The sequence below is a fragment of the Hypanus sabinus genome, chromosome 2, assembly GCF_030144855.1.
Source record: "Hypanus sabinus isolate sHypSab1 chromosome 2, sHypSab1.hap1, whole genome shotgun sequence".
In the NCBI taxonomy this organism is placed as follows: Eukaryota; Metazoa; Chordata; class Chondrichthyes; order Myliobatiformes; family Dasyatidae; genus Hypanus; species Hypanus sabinus.
Window position 1 is genome coordinate 96,323,061 of NC_082707.1, and position 23,005 is coordinate 96,346,065.

The 23,005-nt window shown below is 39.9% G+C and overlaps 1 protein-coding gene across 4 annotated transcripts in view; it reads right to left on the reverse strand.

Annotated features, from left to right (window-relative positions):
• The window catches only part of LOC132381393 (AMMECR1-like protein), a 92,371-nt gene extending 70,087 nt beyond the window's left edge, over positions 1-22,284 (reverse strand). For all 4 annotated transcript variants that reach the window (XM_059950776.1, XM_059950785.1, XM_059950803.1 and 1 more), the window contains exons 1-2: positions 22,021-22,284; positions 15,309-15,432 (exon numbers count right to left, since the gene is read on the reverse strand). The gene's annotated coding sequence lies outside the window, so the exon portion shown is untranslated. The remainder of the gene's footprint in view (positions 1-15,308; positions 15,433-22,020) is intronic.
• Positions 22,285-23,005: the final 721 nt, after the last annotated feature.

The following is a 23,005-nucleotide window of genomic DNA, read 5'->3' on the forward strand; positions in this document are numbered from 1 at the left end:
CTAAACGGAAGCAAAAATAGACGGCGCTATACCTATGTCGAGAAATACTTACTATAATGTGGATTTTATATTACTCAATTTTTTTTATTCATTCATTCACTTCTTTTTCCCCACCTAAATGAGAATATATACACGAGAGGAATACACAAGGAAATCTTTTCTATGTAATGGATATAGATTTGTTCACTTACTTTTATGGGTACTGCAATGGGGGCCCTCAACTCACAAGTAGAAGGGGTTATCCCCCACAGCTAGACATTTCCTCTAGCTCAGCCCAGGGTCATCTAATAGAGACTTCAGCCTTGGAATCACATCTTTGTTGCCTTTTTTTAAAAAAAATTATTCACATTTCTTGGTTCTTATTTGTTCGGGGAGTAGATCGATTAAATTTTATTCTGCTAATTTCAATGATATGTTGACAGATAAATACACATGGTTAAGGACAAAGTAAAATTCTTTTTTTTAATGTCAATGGGCTGTTAAATCCAATCAAACGTAGTAGAATTCTATCCAAAATGAAAACAGAACAAGCCCATGTAGAATATTTACAGGAAACTCATTTAAGTGATAATGAGCATGGAAAACTAAAGGGAATGGGCTTCACTAATTTGTTTTTCTCCTCATATAAATCAGGACATAGGACAGGAGTTGCTATTCTTATCTCAAGCAAGCTAAATTTTGAAAAAGTATTCGAAATGGGAGATAAGAAGGGCAGATATATTCTGGTAAGCAGGGAATATAGATAGAAATCCAGTTACTCTATTTAATATATATGCACCCCCAGGAAGTGACATTGGTTTCTTCCAGAAAATTACTAATATTATGGTAAAGGAAACAGAAAGTCTCCTGATATGTGTGGGAGACTTAAATTTACAATTACAACCTAACTTAGACTCTTCCAATAGAAAAACCTATGAAACAAAATCTTTACATAAGAAAGTTAATGCACTTTTTGAGGATGTTGGTTTAATTGATATATGGAGGGACCTTTTCCCCAACAGAAGGGATTACACTCATTATTCTGCTCCCCATTCTGTATATACAAGAATAGACTATTTCATAACATTTGAAAAAAACAAAGACAAAATAAACATCTGTGGAATTGGGACAATAGATGTAAGTGACCATGCACCTACATATTTATCTGTTGATTTTGACCTACAACCAAAGAATATTATTTGGAAACTAAATTCAAGTCTATTCAATGATCCCTACTTTAAGGAACAAATTAAAAAAAGAAATTGGTCTTTACTTAGAATTCAATGATAATGGAGAGGTTTCACCTCCCATTTTATGGGATACTCTGAAGGCTGTTTAAAGAGGGAAATTTATAGCAATATCTTCATATAAGAAAAAAAATAAGGAATAAAACATTAGGGGAATTACAAAATAGGCTATAGAAACTAGAAAAAATAAACAAATTGAATTTGGCACAGAGGAACATTCCACACATTAGAGGAAATTTAAAAATTAGGAATGAAATTAATAGTTTGGCTATGCAAGAAATCAAGAAAAACTTAATGTTTCTGAAACAGAGACTTTATGAAAGTGGATCGAAATCTATGAAAATACTGGCGTGGAAACTGAAAAAAAAATAGCAGAAAATACAATTCATAGAATTAGGGACCCAAGAATGAAAATGATAAATAAAAAATAAGCTAAATAAAATTCAAGAAGCTTTTGAAGTGTTTTGCAAAACTCTATATTCCAAAGCTCCAGGGGGAAGCATAACCCAAATTTTTACCTTCTTGAATTGTCTAGAGTTACCCACTTTAAACGAAGAACAAAATAGAATGATGACTGCTGATATAACTGAAGTTGAACTAAAATCTGCAATTAGTAGGCTTAAGTTAAGCAAGTCACCAGGATCGGATGGGTATACGGCAGAGTGGTGCAAAGAATTAAAAAATGAGTTGATTCCTATCTTACTCCCCACACTGAACTGGGCTCTAAAAAAAGGCACAAATGCCACCCAGCTGGAAGGAAGCGATAATCTCAGCTATACCGAAAGAAAGCAAGGGTAAAATGGAATGCGGGACATTTAGACCAATATCTGCTCTTTTTTTTTTAAATTTTTTTTTATTAGTTTTTCAAAACATTTTACAAATTAAAAACCCCAAATCCCAATGAGGAACATTAAAATAGTGCAAAATTAAGCATACAATAACAATATGCTACAAAGGAAGAGAATTTAGCAAAAAAAAGCACCTAAATTAAAGACAAGTAAGCTTAGTGTCCTCCCCAAGCCCCACAACACAAGAAAAAACAACAACAACTCCAGACCAACCACAACACAATATAGAGAGTATAAGTCAGGACAGCCAAACTCCCAGACTGTGAATACACTCAGCAACAGAGGGTAATAATGCCTTCTACCAGAAAAAAAAGGAGCTGAAAGCAAGGGACCGAAAAGAAAAAAAAACCCTAGTCAAGAGGAAGATTATGAAAGTACTCGATAAAAGGTCCACAGACCTTATGGAACTTTAGATCCGAATTGAGAACTGAATAATGAATTTTTTCGAGGTCCAAACAGGCCATGATGTCGTTAAGCCATTGAGCATGAGTGGGCGGGGCAGCATCTCTCCATCTGAGGAGGATCAAGTGTCTAGCCAGGAGAGAGGCAAAGGATAACATTCGGCATTTGGTCGGACCCAGACACAAATCTGTCTTGCCCCAAAAACCGAACAGAGCAATTAAGGGGTTTGGTTCTAGGTGCTGATTCAGAATACACGATAACATAGTGAAGACATCTTTCCAGAATTTCTCCAAGCCAGGACAGAACCAGTACATATGGATGAGAGAGGCCACGCCCCTCTTGCATTTATCACAGAGCGGACTAACGCTAGGGTAGAATCGAGATAGTTTAGATTTAGACAAATGGGCTCTATGAACAATCTTAAACTGTAAAAGGCAGTGGCGAGCACAAAGAGAGGTTGAGTTAACCGATTTGAGAACTGAATCCCAGCTCTCCTCAGATAAGGAAATATTTAAATCCTGCTCCCAGGCCATTTTGATTTTATCCATGGGGGCCCGTCGTAAGGCTGCTAGTTTATCTCGGATGATTGATATTAAGCCTTTACCTATTGGATTCATGGAAAGAAATAGGTCCATAGCATTTTTCGCAGGCATTTCAGGAAAGTTAGGAATTAAAGGAGCAATAAAGTGTCGGATTTGGAGATATCTGAAAAAATGAGCATTGGGCAGATTGAACTTAACAGAGAGCTGCTGAAAAGAAGCGAAGCGATTATCAATGAAAAGATCTTCAAAATGTCTAATGCCCTTCCTATACCAAACCTGGAATGCTGAATCGTATGTAGTAGGTAAAAAAAGGGTGATTATGAGCAATTGGGCTGGCAACGGAAAACCCCTGGAAACCATAGCATTTCCTGATCTGAGCCCATATACGCAAAGTGTGTCTAACAAGAGGATTAGCTATTGATCTGGGCAGACTACTAGGGAGTGCAGAGCCAAGAAGTGCAGAGATAGATAATTCTTTAGTGGAGCTCAGCTCCATCGCCACCCAGTTCGGGCACTCAGGTTGGCCATGGAAGAAAAACCAGAAGGTAGCACAACGTATATTAGCTGCCCAATAATATAAACGAAAGTTAGGTAAAGCCATGCCACCCTCTTTTTTAGATTTTTGGAGATGGATTTTATTAATTCTAGCGCGCTTATTCTGCCACAAATATGACAAAATAATAGAGTCTAAGGAATCAAAAAAAGATTTAGGAATAAAAATTGGGATAGATTGAAATAGGTATAAAAATTTGGGGAGGACATACATTTTAACAACATTAATACGACCTACCAAAGACATAGATAGAGGTGACCATTGTACCAGACTCTGTTTTATAGCATATGAAAGATTGGCAAAGTTTTCACGAAAGAGATCTTTAAACTTCCTTGTGACTGTAATTCCAAGATAAGTAAATTGATTATGGACTACTTTAAAAGGGAGATCATGAAATGTTAGTTCTTGTGCTTCTTTATTAATTGGGAGTTCACTCTTATGTAATTAAGTTTATAGCCAGAGATCTGGCTAAACTGGTCAAGAAGTGAAAACATTAGAGGTAAGGATGTAGACGGATTTGAGAGAAAGAGTAATAAGTCATCAGCATAGAGAGAAACTTTATGCTCAACACCCCCTCTCCAAATCCCAGTCAATTCAGGGCAGTTTCGAAATGCTATCGCCAGAGGTTCCATAGCCAAATCAAAGAGAAAGGGACTTAAGGGGCATCCCTGGCGGGTGCCACATTTGAGATTAAATACTTGGGATTTCTGAAAATTGGTTAAAACAGAGGCAGTAGGATACAGGTACAGCAATTGGATCCAAGAGATGAAACTTTGGCCAAGGTCAAATTTTTCTAAAACTGCAAAAAGGTAGTTCCACTCTATACGATCAAATGCTTTCTCCGAATCGAGGGAAATAACACATTCAGGAATCCCAGTTGGAGGTGAGTATAAGATATTAAATAAACGCCGAATGTTATAAAAAGGGAAACAGTTTTTAATAAAGCCTGTTTGGTCATCAGAGATAATGGAGGGAATGACGGTTTCTAATCTATGAGCCAAAACTTTAGCTAAGATCTTTACATCAACATTGAGCAGAGAGATCAGCCTATACGAGGAACACTCTGTTGGGTCTTTGCCCTTTTTTTAAAAAGAAGAATAATAGATGCCTCACTGAAAGAGGGTGGCAATTTGCCGTAATTAAACGAGTCAGATAATACTGAAAGTAACTGAGGAGAAAGAAGAGAAGAGGATGATTTATAAAATTCTACAGGGAACCCATCAGGTCCAGGAGATTTCCCTGAGGACAGTGCAGAAATTGCAGTAGATATTTCTTCTAATGACATAGGCGCATTGAGTTTGGCTTTGAAATCAGATGAAAGTGAGGGGATATTCAGATTCTGTAAAAATTGATCAACAGAGATATTGTCATTCAGAGATTCAGAGGAATAAAGCCGAGAATAAAAATTTTTAAATGTGTCATTAATTTCTAAATGATCCGATGTAAAGTCTCCGTTCTCCTTCCGGATCTTTGTAATATGCTGTTTGGCTTTGGAACGCCTCAGCTGCAATATCTGCTCTTAATGTAAATTACAGGCCTCTATCATGGCCAAACAATTAGAGGAGTTTCTACCCATACTGATACGTAACGATCAGACAGGTTTTAAACAACAACACAAAACAGAAGACAATATACAAATGACACTTCATATAATGGATCATATACAAAAAAATTAAATCGAAGTAATAGCGATAAGCGTGGACACTGAAAAGGCATTTGATTTGGTTAATTGGAACTTTCTTTACAGGATTTTACATAGATTTGGTTTCCATGACACTATTATTAAAACTATACAGGCACTATATGACAACCCTACTGCTAAGGTTAAAATCAATGGATATTTATCTAATAGTCTTACCCTAGCAAGGGGCACAAGACAGGGTTGTGCATGGTCACCACTACTCTTCGTATTATATCTGGTACCATTAGCTCAATACATCAGATAAAATGAAGATATCAGGGGAATTACTATTAAAGGGACAGAGCATAAATTGGCTTCTTATGCGGATGACATTTTGATCTATCTAGGGCAACCAACATACTCTGTACCCAAATTGATGCAATCCTTTGAACAATATGGTCAATTATCAGGATACAAGATCAACACAGATAAAACCTAATTACTTTCATATAACTATAGCCCACCAAGAGAAATTGAAAGTAGATATCCCTTGGCATAGCAAACAGAGTCTTTCAAATATTTGGGCAACATTATCCCAAAAGATTTGGCAAAATTATCAGAATGCAATTATCAGCTTATATATAAAAAAGTTAAGGAAGATATAACAAGATGGAACCTAATTCCTTTTTTTAGTCTCAGTTCAAGGACGGAATCTATTAAAATGAATATACTGCCCAGACTGTTATATCTCTTTCAGACCCTACCAATAGAGATTAATCAAAATCAATTAAATGAATGGAACAAAATGTTATCAAAATATATTTGGCAAGGTAAAAGGCCTAGAGTTTGCCTAGACTTTGCAATTAGCCAAGGAAAAGGTGGGGGGGGGAATGGGGTCGACCTTCTTTTTGAGATTATCATTTTGCAGCACAGTTGAGAGTTGTGAAATGTTGGTGCAACCCATCATATGACACTCAATGGAAAAACATTGAGGAGGGGATACTTTCCATCCCCATACAGGCAATTTTGGCTGATAACAAATGCAAAGGTACATAAATACTATTGATAACCCATGGGTGAAATGGACTCTTAAAATATGGAAAACTATTATAAAAGAATATAAACTAGGAGATATTGCAATTCTTAAATGTTGTACATATGACTGATTTTACACTGAATAAACTGGATGCTAGACTTAAGGACTGGACAGCTAAAGGAATAACAATTCTTTACAATATAATGAAAGAAGGAACACTGTTTAGTCTTGAAATGCTTAAAGAGAAACACCTATTAGAAAAACAAGATTTTTATCAGTATTTGCAGATGCGACAATATGTTAATAGGATGGTTAAAAATGTAACCAAGGCAAGAACATGTTTGATAGAGCTATTTAGAAAAGCATACAATTCAGATAGCAGTAGTAGAATCATTTCAAGCATGTATAAGGGTTTGTCAAATCTTAAAACATATACGACTTCATACATTAAAACAAAATGGGAGAAGGAAGGAGGGATAATTATATCTGAGGAAGAATGGACAATAATATGGAGGTATCAATGGAAGTGTACCAGTTTACAGAAATGGAGGGAGTCTGGATGGAAAAACTTGTTATTTTATTACATCCTCTCAGAAATCCCATTATGATAGTAACCTCCCTGTTTGCTGGAGAAATTGTGGAAATCAAAATGCAAACCATTATCATATTTTCTGGGAATGCCCTGTTATCAAAGACTATTGGAGGGGGATACACAATGCCCTACAAGACATCTTTAAATGTGAAATACCCTTAGAGAGCAAGACCATATATTTTGGATATATACCTCAAAAATGGTTGAAAAGAGATAAATATTTAATGAATATACTGCTGGTGGCTGGTAAAAAGACTCTTGCTAGGAAATGGTTATCACAGGAGAACCCAAATTTAAATGCATGGATGGAAATTCCAATGGGCATTTACAAAATGAAGAAGATAACAGCATCTGTTAATCATAAGCTGGGACAATTTGATTCATACTGAGAAAAATGGTTTAACTACATTAACACCTCTTAGGCCTGATTTTATTCTCAAAAATCAATGAATATGTTGTAAACAAAAAAGATTTCTCCCTACTTGTAGTTTCCTCCTTTCGCTTGTTCTTTCTTTCATCTCTTTTCTGTAAATGTATACCTCAGATATTATGTGGTGACTTGTGGCATACATGACTATATGATATATATGTACAATATCTGAAATACATCTTATGGAAATATTTGTTTGATGATGAACTTCAATAAAAAAATAAACTACAAAAAAGAAATTTTCAAATGGAAGAAGGACACTACCGTGACTGACAAGTGAAGTCAAACCCAAAATAAAAGCAAAAGAGAGCATGCAAGGAAGACAAAGTTAGTAGAAAGATAGAGGACTGGGAAGTTTTGAAAAACTTGCAGAAGGAAAGCAAGAAGGTCATGAAAAGAAAAGATGAATTATGAAAGGAAGTTGGCGACTAATATCAAAGAAGATACTAAAAGCTTTTTTAAGTATATAAAGGGTAAAAGGGAATTGAGGGTAGATATAAGACCAAGAGAAAATGACGCTGGAGATATTGTAATGAAAGACTCAGAGATGACAGAGGAACTGAATGTATATTTTGCATCTGTCTTCACAGTGGAACACATCTGGAATATACCAGACATTCAAGAGTGTCAGGGAAGTGAAGTATGTGCAGTGAAAATTACGACTGAGAAGGTGCTCAGGAAGCTTAATGGTCTGAGGGCAGATAAATTTCCTGGACCTGATGGAATGTACCCTCGGTTCTGAAGGAAATAGCAAGAGAGATTGCAGAGGCATTAATAATGATCTATCAAGAATCGATTTCTGGCATTGTACCGGATAACTGGAAAATTGCAAATGTTACTTCGCTATTTAAGAAGGGGGGGAGGCAGCAGAAAAGAAACTATAGACCTGTTAGCCTGACATCAGTGGTTAGGAAGTTGTTGGAATCGATTGTTAGGGATGAGATTATGGAGTACCTGGAGGCACATGAAAAGATAGGCCAAAGCCAGCATGGCTTCCTAAAATGAAAATCCTGCCTGAATAACCCCCTGCTATTTTTTGAAGAAATTATAAGCAGGGTAAAGGAGATGCAGTAATGCGGCGTACTTGGATTTTCAGAAGGCCTCTGACAAGGTGCTGCACATGAGGCTGCTTAGCAAGATAAGAGCCCATGGAATTGCAGGGAAATTACTAGCATGGGTGGAGCATTGGCTGATCGGCAGAAAACAGAGAGTGGGAATAAAGGGATCCTATTCTGACTGGCTGCCAGTTACCAGTGGAGTTCCATAGAGGTCGGTGTTGGAACCACTGCTTTTTAACTATGCATGTCAATGATTTGGACTATGAGATTAATGGATTTGTGGCTAAATTTGCCAAAGATAGGTAGAGGAGCGGGTGGTGTTGAGGAAACAGGGAGCCTGTAGAGACTTAGATAGTTTAGGGGAATGGGTAAAGAAGTGGCAAATGAAATACAATGTCGGAAAGTGTATGTTCATACACTTTGGTGGAAGAAATAAATGGGCAGACTATAATTTAGATGGGGAGAGAATTCAAAATGCAGAGATGCAAAGGGACTTGAGAGTCCTTGTGCAGAATACCCTAAAGATTAACCTGCGGGTTGAGTCAGTGGTGAAGGTGACGAATGCAATTTTGGCATTCATTTCTAGAGGTATAGAATATAACAGCAGGGATGTGATGTTGAGGCTCTATAAGGCACTCGTGAGACCACACCTGGAGTATTACATGCAGTTTTGGGCCCCTTATTTTAGAACGGATATACTGACATTGAAGAGGGCTCAGAGAAGATTCACGAGAATGATTCTAGGAATGAAAGGGTTACTGTATGAGGAATGTCTGTCTGCTCTTGGGCTGTATTCCCTGGAGTTCAGGAGAATGAGGGGGGTATGTTAAAAGACCTGAACAGTTTAGATATGGCAAAGTTATTTCCCATGGTAGAGGAGTCTAGGGCGTGACTTCAGGATTGAAGGACGTCCATTTAGAACAGAGATGCGGAGAAATTACTTTAGTCAGAGGGTGGTAAATCTGTGGAGTTTGTTGCCATGAGTGGCTGTGGAGGCCAAGTCATTGGGTGCATTTAAGGTGAGATAGATAGGTTCTTGATTGGCCAGGGTGTCAAAGAGTATGGGGAAAAGGCAGGGGGGTGGGGATGACTGGAAGAATTGGATCAGCCCATGATTGAATGGCGGTGCAGACTCGATGGGCCGAATGGTCTACTTCTCCTCCTATAACTTATGGTCTTATCTTCATGATTTTTATAAATGACCTGGATGAGGAAGTGGAGAGATGGGTTAGTAAATTTGCTGATGACACTAAGGTTGGGGGTGTTGTGGATAGTCTGGAGGGCTGTCAGAGGTTACAGCAGGACACTGTTAGGATGCAAAACTGGGATGAGAAGTGGCAGATGGAGTTCAACTCAGATAAATGTGAAGTGGTTCATTTTGGTAGGTCAAATATGATGACAGAATATAGTATTGATGGTAAGACTCTTGGGTAGTGCAGAGGATCAGAGGGATCTTGGGGTCCAAGCCCACAGGACACACAAAGCAACTGCGCAGGTTGACTCTCTAGTTAAGAAGGCATACTGTCATCAATCATGGGATTGTGTTTAGGAGCCAAGAGGTAATGTTGCAGCTATATAGGATCCTAGTCAGAACCCACTTGGAGTACTGTGCTCAGTTCTGGTTGCCTCACTACAGGAAGGATGTGGAAACCATAGAAAGGGTGCAGAGGAGATTTACAAGGATGTTGCCTGGATTGGGGAGCATGCCTTACGAGAATAAGTTGAGTGAACTGGGCCTTTTTTCCTTTGAGCAACAGAGGATGAGAGGTGACCTGATAGAGGTGTATAAGATGATGAGAGGCATTGATGGCGTGGATAGTCAGAGGCTTTTTCCCAGGGCTGAAATGGCAGGCATGAGCAGGCACAGTTTTAAGGTGCTTGGAAGCTTGGAAGTAGGTACAGAGGAGATGTCAGGGGTAAGTTGCTTTTTTAAAAAAAAAACAGTGGTAGAGGCAGATACGATAGGGTTTTTTTTAAGAGACTCCTGGATAGGCACATGGAGCTTAGAAAAATAGAGGACTATTGGTAACCTTACGTAATTTCTAAGGTAAGGACATGTTCGGCACAGCATTGTGGGCCAAAGGGCATGTGTTGTGCTGTAGGTTTTCTGTTTCTATCTGATCCATACCTCAACCCTGCATCAAGCAATCTATTAGTGTATTGCCATTGTGTAGTACAAAATCTACATATGAATACCATCAAACATTTAGCAATAAAAAGCTTAAACCATTATGTCTGGTTTACACTTTGTTCTTTTCTCAACTCCAAAGAAGCCGGCTCATCCTGTAATGGGTAGAGCGGTTACAGCACTAACAGTTACTGTGCTACAAAGTCACTCAATTTTTGTAAGGTTAGGAGGAAGGACAAGATGCTATACAAATCAAAGTTTTTCTCATTTAAAGCCTCACTTCAGATTTTGAGAGCAGAATGCTTCTCATGCCAATACTCATAACTTCTGTTGAGACTTCTAAAGTACTGACGTCTAGTTAGTCTTAATAAATTACTTTTCATCCTAAAAAGAGATTTATCAGTGAAAGACTTATTGCCACACATGTTCAGAAAACTAAATTAGAAAAATTTGTGGTAACATCGGCTTGCTTTCAGGGCTATGCCTGACATTTCTCAGACACGAGGGATGCCGGATCCTAGACAATGGAAGAACTCAATGAGCAGACCAGTGTCTGTGGGAGTCAGATGTGTAAGTCGACATTTTGTGTGAAGATCCTCCATCAGGACTGAGAGGGATCAGGAAAGACTGCCAGTATACAGCAAGACATTGTAAGGAGGTTGGGTGTGGGTTGAGTAGAGACAGAGGTTGGTAAGTGACAGATGGAGCCAGATGATAATGGATAGATGGAACTACACATAGGGAGGGATGGAGGGACAAACAAAAGGGAAAAAGATCTAGGTGGACAGGCGAGTGTGTGGGAGGAGAGGCTATGCAGGTTGATAGGATTTCAAAGAAGGCATATAACATACTCATTTATTAGTTGAGGAATTGAGTTCAGGAGCTGTTTTGACCCCTTCATTGTTCGAGGTTGACCGTGAATGTTGCATCCTGGCTATCTACGTGATATGCAAGCCAAGGCAGTATGATATGGAGAGCAAGCAAACTCCCCCTCTCCTACACAGCTGATCAATCCAAAGAAACGGCAGACACCGAACCAGCAGCATCGCAGGAGTTGCCAGTCAGAATTGAACTCAATGTACAGCTGCCTTATGGGCTGGAATTTTCCCCTCTGGGTTTATTCCTGAAACCTTCCCTTCGAATGGGTCTCGCCTCAAGGCAGCGGACATTTGAGATCAGAGTTTTCCTTTCCCTCGATGAGCTGCCAACCACGGCTAAAGAATTCCATCTGCCCAAAGCGACTGGTTTTAAGATGGCGACTGTTTTTAAGATGACAGTAACACACCTTTGTCCTTTTTCCTGTCAGTAGAAACGGTTCTGCCATTTAGTAACTAAGCCACAAGTGAAGGCCAGGAACTTCAGGGGCCATTTGAGATGCATGCCATTGGGAGTATTTAATTGGTAGCAGAAGTTTATCTCCACTACCTCCCCTGATTATGACAATCTTAAAAAACCAAGAGTTATTCTGCACTTTTTAAACTTTGCTAAGGCCTCAACCGGTGTACTACATTCAATACGATCACCCCATTATAGGAAGATTGTGGAGGCTTTGGAAAGGATGCAGAAGAGGTTTACAACAAGACTGCCTGAACTAGAGAGCATGTGATATAATGAGAAGTTGGACAAACTTATGCTGTTTCCTCCAGAGTGCTGAAGGCTGATAGGAGATACGATAGAGGTTTGTAAGATTATGAGAGGCATAGTTAGAGCAGATAGACAGTATCTTTTCTCCCAGGGTTGAAATGTCTAATACCAGAGGGCATGCATTTAAGGTGAGAGGGGGCAAGCTTGGAGGTTCTTTTTTCCTTTTTACTGAGTGGTGGGCATCCAGAATGTACCATCTGGGGTGGTGGTAGAGGCAGATAAAATAGGGATTTTAAAGAGACATTTAGATACACACATGAATGCGAGGGAAATGAAAAGATATGAATATTGTGCAGTCTAAAAGGGATTAGTTTAGTTGGTCATTTGATTACTAATTTACCGGGTTTGACACAACAATGTGGGTTGAAGGGCCTGTTCCTGAGCTGTACTATTCCATTTTCTAAATGTTGCTATCACCCTGTTTCCATGACCAGCCCTGGCAGCACATTCAATGCACCTACCACTGTAAAAAATAATTTGCTCCTGCACATCTCTTTTAAACATACTTCTCTCACCTTAAAGCCATGCCCTCTAGAATTTGATATTTCTATTCTGGGAAAAGACTCCTAATCTACTTTATCCACAGCTCTCACAATTTTATAAGCTTCTATCAGTTCGCCACTCAGCCTCTGATGCTGCAGAGAAAATAATCCAAATTTTAATCCAACTTCTCCTTACAGCTAATACCTTCCAGTCAAGGCAATATCATGGGGAATGTCTTCTGCACACTCTCCAGACTCCACACCCTTCTGGGGTGACACACAATACTCCAAGTTCTGCCTAACCATACAGCTACTCGCAATTATTTTGAACTGTTGACAATCTACAAAGTGGTTGATGTAGGTAGTGAATTTTCATTATCTGGCAGCAGATTAAGATAGATCTCCAGCAATACAATGAGTCACCATATTTAACAGACAAAATGCAAAAAATAAACAGTAACAGAGGAACCAGCTCCTTATTTTTCCCAACACAAGATTGAGGTATTTTCATACTGTTCTCACAACATGACTATTATAAAACACTGGGTAGCAATGACATAGAAAGCTTTCCAGGTCTAATCTTAACAGTAATTTAGCCATGCAACTTCTCCTAATCTAGACAAGATGGGCGAATCCAGAACCTGACCTGGAGTGGTTTAATTGCTTTGACAATACAAAGATCTATGGTTTGAGTTTGGGTTTACACCTCCCCAACTTAATTCAAATATGCACTGGAGTAGCAGGATGGGTTTCTGCCCTCCTTCCAGGCTGTAGGAACCATCTATTAAGACAATCCAGGAAAGCTGGCAACTCCAACTCTGCACCATGGGAAAGCTACAGTATAACATGCATTCATTATATTTTCTTGCTACTGTTGAATGTGGACATTGAAAGTAATTGACTTCCAAATTATTTTTTTTTAAAAAAAGGAGTGAATGTGGAGAATCTAACAAAAAGGAAACACAAACATGAAAAATCAACTGACACTAGAAATCCAAAGCAACACACAGAAAATGCTGGAGAAACTCAGCAGGCCAGGCCCCATCCATGGAAAAGAGCAAGGAGTCAACGTTTCGGGCAGAGATCCTTCATAAGGACCCTTCTTTTATAAATAAGTTGTATTTAGAGCTTGGACTGTTCACCTGAATGGTCTTGTTAATGTAGACATCTTGCAATACTGCTTGGCAGTTGATGTTTGGGAGGAATATGCTTAAAAATGAAAAGACTGCCAATACCAAATGGTCAGACAGTACTTCTAGTAAAAAGTACAGACAGGACCAGCCAGCTACAAATTTGAGGACTATGGGATATTAAACATTTCGGGAGGAAACAGCTGGGACCCAGGACTTGTGGCTGAACAGATAGGATCTATACACAACATAGGCGACTGGGAAGGGTTTCAGCAGCTACAGCAGCAACTCTTACACGAGAGCTGAAGAAGTGCAAAGGACAGAAGCAGCCAATGCTTGCTCCCTGGAGCAGGTCTCAGGAAGTCAATCTTTCACTTCGGACAGAGAGCACTGTGTGCACGCTGGAAGAGTAACTACTCTTTAAGCATATATAAAGACTCTGTCAGCTGCGTACTTGACTGACTTCATACTTGGACCCAGCCTTTACATTCATTTCTCATGAATGTTTCTTCTCCACACAGTAATTTGTCCATCAACAGCCTAACCCTAGTTTGTGCAATCAAAACTCAAACATACCGGTTGCCACAAAATCCACCAAGCTATTGGGAGCATAGCGCAATCCAGTTCTGAAAGGTTTCTATTCTGACATGTTAACCTGCAATGCATGTTATATTTCCCAACCACTTTGAGAGCAATCATTAGGGTTTGTATTCAAATGTAAACAGCCTATTTAAGCACAGAAAGATCTGGAAAGGGGATGAACGGCCAGTTTGTCTCTTATTAACGTTGACCAAGGGAAGAATGATAACTAAGCCTCTGCGACTTGCAGGTGCAGACACCAGGCAAGGTCAATTTGTTTATTGATCATTACAGAATGTCTCTCTGGTGCTTCCCACTCCCTTCCCTTTTCCCAACCATGATTCTACTCCCTGATCCTTTCCCAGTCTCAGTCCAAAATACTCACATCAGAATCAGCTTTATCATCACTCACATCTGTCATGAAATGTGTTTTTTTTTGTGGCAGCAGGCCAGTGCAATACATACAGTTACTGCAGTGCTGTGCAAATGTCTCAGGCGTTCTAGCCATATAGACGTACAGAGGACTTTCCACAGTACTGTACCTGCCTGAAGAACACAAACCCTGCATTTAACAACAGTTCTAACACGATTTAGAACATTTTTTTACCTCCTCAATCCACTGATGAAAGAGGAATCTCTGCTCAGGGGAACTTTTTCAGTGGAAAGTATTGGAAGCAGCTACTCTAAGTGCTCGGTATGGCTAAGTACACAATGCAGTGTACCCAGATTCAAATCCCAGTCTCTGCTGAGTAAATAACTAGAATGCTACCATTGGCCACTTTGTCCCCAAGCTTGACAGGAGAGGAAAATAGACAGAAATATCTGATCACAAATTATGCTACAAGTGTTGTGTGTGCAAAGGTCATTTGAGGGCAGGTTAAGGCCCTCTGGCCCATGGTCAAATTACTTGCTGCCACTTAACGCTTGTGTTCAAATAAACAATGGTCTGGTGGCAAGTTAGAAAGAGAATGGAAAAGAATAAATGTACTGACTATATTAAACCACACAACAGAAATGCTCATGTTACTGATGCTTACCTGTTCTGGAAGTTTTGGAACCAAGTAGTTTGCACAGATGATTGGGCTATTGAAATTGCAGAGAGATGTCAGTCAGCTCCACTTCCATTCCTAGCTAGGATCAAATTCTCCCAACTTGTGAAGCCTGAAACACAGGGCCATAAATAATACATGTCAAAACGAATAAGTTAACACAGTTTCAGAAATATCCCCAAAGTTAAATCCATGTACAACATTTACTGGATCTGCTCAGAATCATGTCACAATTCCAACAATGTTACCACCAGGATAACTGTACAGTGCAATAGAGAGCAGGTATACTTTACCCATCCACATAGAAAATTACACAGAACTATAATTAATTTAAAAACTTTGCCCTTCCAAACAATGACTGGAGGGGGTCAATAGCTGTTTCTGTACATCTGATACCATCATCCAAATTAGCAAAAGCAAATTGGTAAGTTAACAGTCTTCAGGAGCTTCTGACAGTCCATTTATGTCAGAAACAAGCTTACGGGCAGTGATAAGCCAGAATTAGTTGTAATATTCTGTCCAAAAGACCCACAAAGAAAAATATTCTCTTTTATTTTCAAATTACATTCATTTCCAAACAAATTGACATGATCACAAACAGAATCAGCATTTCAGTTAAATGCCCTTGTGAAACAAATACCTAGCATGTTGCAGTAATGATGAATGACATCTAGACAAACTTAAAAACAAGGTCTCCATGCCTCCAGCTAGATTGCTGCATAACACAAATGTGATTATGCAAGATTGACATCTGGGTCAAATGAGGTAGCACATGAGATGCTAACACTGTAAGTAATAAAAAATGCGGATTCAAAGTACATTAAAGTATTTATACAGTATACAACCCTGAAATCATCTGTTCAGACAGCCATGAAACAAAGAAACGCTATGAAATCCTTCAAAAAAAAACATCAAACATCCAACGCGCAAAAGAACAATTCGCGCAAATGGCAAAAAAATGAGTTGTAAAACACAGAATATCAAACATCAAACCATTAAGTCATTCAAACAGTCTAGGGATGTTCAGTTTAGTTTAATTCAATTTAGCACTGTTGTTCATTGACTGTAGCCACAAATGCCAGATCAAAATCACACAAAATAGCAATTAAAAAAGGAATAATCAGAAACATATTATAACCATGAACCAGAGTCTAATCCACAAACCTCATCAATTAAACCTTGCCCAACAACCAAGACTCTGACAGCATCAAGCAAGGAGAGAGAGATCTGTCAAACGCAGACAGTACTAAACACCTACTCGCTTTCCACTTTCGCCCTCCTTGAATTCAATCTTGCTCAACTCTTTAAACAGCAAGAAATGGAGCCAACCACAGGCTCGCACCCCACCTCTAGGCTTCCTGGCCTCCACTCAAAACCTCACTGAACTCACTCGCAGACAGCAAAGTGCAGATCTCGCTCAATCAGCTAGAAAACACACCATCAAAATATAAATTATTGTTCCAATAGTAGGAGAACCATATTGGAAAGAAGTAGTAGCAGTAATAGAAGTAGCTTTGTGAACCATCTGAAAGATGTTGCTATTGTTTGTTGGCACCATCTTCTTCAGCAGAAGAGGTGAGATTATACCACACAACTTCTCAAAAGCAACAATTCAGTGACTAGGCAATCCATTCAGAGCAGCAGAATTTCATGTACAATCAACTATGATTTTTAGAACATCATGAAAATACAAGAATCCATGTAGAAAATACTTCCCAATTTCTCTTGCAAAAACACACTGGCTATAATTAAGATAGTTTGCTGGCTTTTGATGGTCCAACAGAGGAAATAGACCACTTAGAGAAAACAGTCAAATATTTTCAACATCCTGCTATTAAACTTTCTGAGCATCATTTATCAAGTATCAATAAGAATTCCAGATCCTCCGGGAAGAGCCTCTGCAGAGACGCTTGGAAAGCACAAATCAGCAGCACAGAAATCTCACTGGTTAGACATGCTAAACACAGTTCAACTGACAACTTAGTAAATACAAATACGATAATTAGTACCCCCAAGTTTTAAATTCGGGTTAAATTCCTACATTGATGCAAGGAAAAGTAAGAATTTTCTGCATTTCTTATTTATCCCTACAGCACTCATTGTACTTGCTTATGATCTCATGTAAAAAGTATATCAGAAGATTAACACTGTCCAGTGACAGTAGAGCCATAAGCATGCTTCTGATGTTCAATAAGATATGTGGAAACCACAGTTAAGTACACACACAAGGTGCAATTCTAGTGCTCCCTCAAAAGAGAGGCAGCTCACTCTGCTGGTTACAACAATATCCATTCTAAGGGAACGCACTAAACAGAAATCCCCCTAGACTCTCAAGCTTCTGCATGTCTTTATGGCAGCAGCATTAAAGGAACTGCCACCATGAATTTAGAACAAATTCCACCCTGGGAGCTAGAGTATGAAAGGCCAAGGCCATGCAAGTTCATCCTCTATCATTAGTTTTGACTAATAATACTTTGTTGAAGAGACCACAACAGATGCAGAACTGACAAGTCCATCTCCAGATTTGCTTGGAAGCATGCATCTGAAATTACCCATCCCAGCCAAGAACACAGCATCAATAGAAGCAGAAGGCAGCTTTTTGATCCCTCAGCCTCCCCTTTTACTCTGTCACTGCTTTCTGTACTGACCCCACCATTGCTAGCCCAAACATGCTCGAAGTACTAAATTCCACATTTAGAGCCACGTTATTTTCTGAGAACCCATCTCCTTTGCAGTTGAATTAATTAGTTCTAACTGCTTTGAGTTTTCTTCCTACATATTTTTAAGCACTTTGTTCACTGAAAAATAATTTTTGCTGATACATTTTAAATGAGCTGCCATTGAGTGCAGACTACGTCTTCTTGCTGCTCTATTTTAACAGACTAACCCATTGGAATCTGAAATACTGTATTCATAATACCTTCAGCCTCCTCAATGAACCTTTCATAATCTAATTCCTCACGTCTTCTTTCCTCTATAACCTCTTGAATTGCTACAATTTTCTTTGGCCCAGTAATGATCAGTGGTATGAGTGCAATCATATCAGTGGCTCATATAGTCACATTCTCAGATCAGTGCTGAAACTCTCAGTACATACCAGCATTTCATTTGCTTTATGATCATGAAGTATCATCCTGATAGGCTTCATTTATCATTCTTTAAACAGAACCCCCGATCTCTCACTACCTCGTATGTATCTTGCCAGTAATACCTGCCTTGATTTCTCCAGAGGGAAAGACTACTGTATATGGGTATCATGTGACCTCTAATTGACTGGATTTTGTCTTTAATCTGTCCCCAACCATCTGAATAACGCACTCAATTTTTGTTCCCCCCCCCCCCCCCCCGTTCATCCACATGATGTGGCTCATTCCCACCATCATTTATTACTTCTGAACTCGATCACTGCCCACTAAAGCTTGACCATAGAAAGTCTGAGCTAAACAATACACGTAGACTGTCTAAATATTTTGCTAGTTGGCATCTGTTGTACTTTGTACTATTATAAAGTGTCCTGAAGTCAACAGTCTATTCATCACGACTGTGTCCAATCTGAGCATTTCATTGACATAGTCAAGTTCTAATATTCAAACATCAACAGTATAAAACACAAGCCCACAAATACACAGTGTAACAAAGAGTTGTACATAGCAATTAGGGACAGTACAAACACAACTATTATTCACAATTGTTTATTTTAAGAAAAGCAAATTATTAAAAACAGGCATACAGTGTTCTAGTGCAGCATTTCCTCAAGATTCATTTCATTAACAAGGCATACACTGTTAGCTGGGTGGAATTACTGGGTCTAACTCCTACTAGGAAGGTCTGAACACTTCATCTCTCCATCTGTTCATCAAAGAAATTAGTGAAGATGAAAACAACTTCCAGAAGAAATTGCATTATTTGCTCAGCAGGTCAAGGAGCATTAGTAAACACAGTTGGAGATCTAATGTTTCAGGCCAATGGCCTTTCATAAGAAGCGAAATAATAAATGTGTTCTATGTTGCAAAGAGGAGGAAGTGTGGAGAGGACAACAGGAACAGCTGTGATAGGAACCAGCCCAAAATTATCCAGGTGACACTGTTGGGGGCCTCTATGAGAGGGTGATTAATGTTTACTGGTGGGGGTGGGGGGGAGAGAGAACAGACAATGCTGGAACTCAAATGCAAATTACAGGGAAAATGAGCCAGAAAATTGTTAAATACTCAAATAATTTAGCATTTGTGGAGTCAGGGAAAAACTAACCTAATGTTACAGCAAGATGACCTTGTATCAGAACTGATATAAAGATGCCAGTTACCACCTGATTCAGTGATTTTCAGCATAATTTTTTTACCTCAGATTTTTAGTTCTAATTGTCTTGTTCCACTTCTCTACTGTGCCCACTCACAGGAACATGAGAATCTGGTGTAGGCCTTTGAGCCTACTCTGACAACTCCTGACCATTTTATTTCAACACTTGTCTGCATATTAAGATATAGGAATAGAATTAGGCCATTTGTATCCAAAGATTTCAAATTAATTAAAAGTGACAGATCAAACATTCACCACCCTCAGAAGAATTCACTTCCTTTCAGTCCTAAAGGCCTTCTTCTACTTCTATAACATCTGGTTCAAGACCTCTCTCCAAGGGAAAAAACAATCTTCTTCACTTCACCGTCTAGCACTATAAGAAATTGTTGAGATGAGCTTACCGTGGTAAACTGTACAGAATACAAGCCTACTCCACTCAAACTCTTGTACAGCAACCCTGCCGTCTCAGAAGCCAGTGTCACGAATCTTCAGTGAGCTCCTTCCACAGCAGTTTTTTTTCAAATACGGAGACCAAAATTGTGCACAATACTAAAGCATTACCTTGCTTTCTCTCTTTAAGATGCTGCCTGACTTGCTGAATATTTCTGGCATTTTGTTTTGTTTTTAAACTTCAGATTTAAAGTAGTTTATTTTTCACTTTTTAAAATAAATCTAGGTTGATGCAAGAACAAAGAAGTCCTACTTAACAGGGAAGGTTGAACTGCTTCATAAGCAAAACAGTCTTAGAGCTAGACTGTTAACATTTTTTAAAGATTATGAAAGGATCTAACTAGAGGGAATAAAGACATTTCCATGTAGGCAATGAAACAGTCACTAATAAGTCCACTCCGATTTCAAAAGATTTGTCCACGGTGGTTATAAGGTAGAACTATCTAACGCAAAGCATAATTAGAGCACGATTGTATTTAAGAAGCTAGTAAAACAGAAAAGGGAATAAGAAGTCACGAGTTTGGGAGGAGAGTGTAAATAATTACTGAAGAATTACTAGCATGAGCCCAATGAACAATATGGTTGATGTTTTTTTTGCCCCCATACATCAAATAATTCCATCTAAAAGGCAGAATGCATGTACTGTAGCAGCATGTCATTTTGCAATCTCGCTGTCAAGAAGCAGCGGGCAATGGGAGTGCTACACAGTCAATCTGTTCCCCCACTCCTATTTGCCGTGCCTCAGCCACATAAATGCGTGACTCCCATTTATTTAGGATATGCGTCTGTCTCTGAGTCCCATCGTCCTCGTGTTACTGGTGTTATATTCCATCCGTAATTTACATCATGTAGACTGTGCGCTTGCTTCTCCCGCTTACATTCACCCATTTTTTCTTCTCTCCCTCTTTTATCCGGAATACAGTACTGTTTTAAAATATTTACTGAAATGCGGCTTTCTCCTCCTCTGCCGCAGATCACTGCCCACAATAACTGGCCATTTTGGGCACCAGTGCAATTGGTAAAACAACGAATGCTACGTCACTTTGGTAGATCAATGAGGCTGGCTTCCTGAGGCCTGGCTGATTGGATCTCCCTTTGATCACAGAAGCAGAAGTGCCTCCCTAATCTACAGTAGGTGGCAGTAAAGGAAAGTCCCGCTCCTCCGCTGTAAATCCCACCTCCTTTGCAGAACGGGGCGGCAGGGGAGAGGAAATCAGCAAGATAAACGTTTTAAGCCGTGCCAGCTGGTATGGTAGCCCCAAATCCCCTCCCCAATCGCAAATGCGGGGGGGCTCGATTTTCAAAACGCGAAATACAAAACAGGACATTAATCATTTTGTTTAAAAAAACACAAAAGAAACTGCAGATGCTAGAAATATGACACAGAAAAAGGAAATTGCTGGATAGTCCAGCATCTGTAGAGGGAGAAAGAGGACGGAGACCTTTCACCAGAACTGGAGTGGCGCGTGGCGTGAAAGATAATTTGTACTGTCAATGTCGAGGATTTTTACTTTAATTGCCCGGACTTTTTTTTTGCACCTATATACCATGGCGTTGGATTAGAATGCCACCAATAAAGCGAGCATTTAAAAATAAAGTCTGTGAATTGGGTTACGAACTTATTATCTTGGGAAGAGGCACTTTTTTTGTGTTGGCTCTGGGAGGAATGCCAGGCGGCAGAGTTCCCCTCATTTGTTGCCGGGGTTGTCAGAAGAGCGCCGCAATAGGAAACTCTCCAGGGATAGGCTTTTCTTTTGTTGCAATGCATGGGCAGGCACGGTGGTGCCGGGCTCCGGGTTGCCAGCCGGGGAGATGCAGGTATCATCTGCTGGCTACCACCGGGCGGACTTACCGGCATTCCCCACCCCCCGCCTCATCTCACAGGGGTCGGGAAGGAATCTGTGGCGGCTGAGACACCCACACGACACAAATGAGCAAGTCGTAAATGTCAAACCTTGTAAAGTGGCGAGTGCTTGGGGCGCACCGTCAGCCTCAGACGGGGCAGCAGCAGGAGGAGGCCGGCCTCTTCCCTGGTACACATTCCCTCGATCATGTAGCCATGTCACAGCAGCAATGTGACCCGAAACTCCGCCCAAGCAAACGGCCGCAGACAACCAGCAGCGACAGAGAGAAGAAAGACAGCGCTCAGGCGGCGGAGCAGCGGCCACTTAAACCCAGCGGAAAGACTGGAAGGGCTGGAGGACCGCGTTGGCCTCCGATATCCCGGCGCGCTTTGAAGCGCGCTGACGTCATGCGTCGGCGCGCTCCACGCTGGCTGGAGCCGGTAGTCGGTCGGCCGCGGTGTCGAGCTCAGCGGCGCCGGTATCCCGGTAACTGCCGTCACTTCCGAGCTCAGGAGGCAGTCACTTAGAGATCTTTATTTTGGACTGGGAACAATGCTGAGATGCCTGGTCTGCGGGGGTAATCACATTCATCTCAGAACTGGTTTTTGTATAAGTCAATCATAATTGCCAGGCTCCTGCAGTGCCACATGCTCTCTTCATGGTCCGTGACGTTACCAAACATTGTCAGAATATGTCTAGTCCATGAGAAGGATTTAGGGGACTGAATCTGTACCTGCAGAGAGCAAAGCTCAAGGTTAATGAGCAGAATTCCCCATTTCCTTGCTTGTAACAATACATATAATTTGGCTATGAGCACTTTAATGAAACAGAGTAGATAACCAAAACTTGGTTAAAAGCATAGATTTTAATGGACATTTTAAAGAAGTTGGAGAGATTGAGAAAGAATTCCAAAGTTTAAGGGCCAAGATGGTGGGAAGCACAACTGCCAGTTATTTTGGCAATACACAAGATTGCAGGTAGCTGAGAACACATCATTTGGAGGGTTGGTGGAGATTGCCTGGGAGATTAAGAAGTCAAAGATCAGATTTTTTTTAAAGTTCTGTTGTCAGTCAAGTGTGAGTCTCCACATGTAGA